Here is a 1,823-nt window from a genome sequence, read left to right on the forward strand (position 1 = left end):
TAAAATGCCCCGATACCAAACGCCGATACCACAGGTAGATAGGGAGAGAGAGAGAGCGCGCGCACTTCTGTTGTGTGCCCAGTCAGCAAATTTCCTTTAGCTGTTGATATGATGCAGATCCGCATCAAAGTGTGGCCCAGATTAGTTCGTGTTTGCCGGTGTTGTGCCGAATTCTGCACCCCTGCCAGATTATGCACCCCCTCGTTGAAGAACAGCTAAAGTGTGGCCCAGATTAGTTTGTGTTCGCCGGCCCAAAACTGGTCCACATATTTTTAGCCAGAACTGAACCTAAACAGTGCCGTAACCCAACCCAGAGTGAGACAAATATCATCATTCCTTCCCTTTAAAACTCTTTTCTAGTAGTTACAACCGGTTATAACGCGAAATAAACACGCTCGTGTCATGTAATCTCAATCAGTTTTGCAACCGCGGAAAAATGCCAATAAAACAGCATTACCTTTATGCAGGCAAGTCATTCAGTGTCCACAGCTTGTTGCTAGAAAATTGCAATGTGCAAATGTGCAGTTTATATGTTTGCGTCTAAAAATAGCCTGTTATTAAGATAGCTAAAAATTTCCTAATTTAAAAAGTTACTCATGTCTTGGGTGATAGAAAAGAATGTGTGCAGTGCTGATTTACAGTCATTTATGTGCTTGTCTTTAAATAATATCTAATGTGTGATACTAATTATGATATACTAATGTTCTTTTTGCTCTTCTTTTTCCTGACAGACTGTGAGTGAGACTTACTAAAAGTAAGACTGGTGAGACTTACTAAAAAGTATCAATTTTTGTACATTTATTCACTCATCTGACATTTGCAAAATAGCACACTTCTGTTATGTTCTGTATTGTAATTCTGTTATTAAAATTATACAATAAACATTTTAAAAATGAGTGTGAATCCATTTTTGTGTTTAAGATTTACTGTGTAATGGGTATTTAAAAAAAAAAAATAGGTGTGGTGTAAATATGGTTAAATAATGGCATTTGGTTTATCAGCCACATGCCCTTTACAGAACTCAACCATATAAGAATGCCAGTTTTGGGCCAGCGAACACAAACTAATCAGGGCCACACTTTAGCTGTTGATATGGGCCAGATCCACGCCAAAGGAAATTTGCTGAAAAGCGCGTTAGGCTTTTGATAAAAATACTAGAGGATATAGTGCTGAAAGATATTTACCATAAACGACCCTGAGCACTTGTTATGTGATCTGCTCCGCTGTTTTGACGCGCTGTTCATTTAAAATGGTGCTGTGTTATGGCTCGTGGTTCAGATGGATGCCGGGGTGCGGATGCGGTCCGCTTTTTGAATATCAGTTATATTAGTTATATATAAGTATTTAAGGATAAAAGACTCAAGTTGCTTTTAAAATTTTAGTCCTTTTCCTCAAGTCGAGTCAAGTCTGGAGTCATTTCAGGTCAAGTCTGAAGTCAAGTCTGAAGTCTATAAAAACGCGACTCGAGTCCAAGTCACTAACTCGAGTGCCCATGGGCTATGGGAAAAAAGAGGGCGTAAAATGTTTGACGCTATGGGAAAACTTTTTTTTCTCCTGAACTGAAGCCTTTTTCAATAACGCAGTGTAACTGCACGGCCATTGGTTCATGCAGTGCACTTAAAAAAAATGAAACAATGGCACGGCAGCAGTGCTGCACGAACCTATGGCCACGAAGCCCGCCAAAGCCAGCCAGAATGGGCGGGGCCATCTAGCTATACAAGCGACTAACTTCGCCACAAGATTCAGGTTACTTCGACTGAAGCGACGACTGAGTCGTGCAGCTGCATTGCACAGCTAACAACGCAGTACTCGTTCCCCTATCT

Source organism: Sinocyclocheilus rhinocerous, unplaced genomic scaffold (assembly GCF_001515625.1).
Source record: "Sinocyclocheilus rhinocerous isolate Xijiao unplaced genomic scaffold, SAMN03320098_v1.1 scaffold3802, whole genome shotgun sequence".
Taxonomy (NCBI): domain Eukaryota; kingdom Metazoa; phylum Chordata; class Actinopteri; order Cypriniformes; family Cyprinidae; genus Sinocyclocheilus; species Sinocyclocheilus rhinocerous.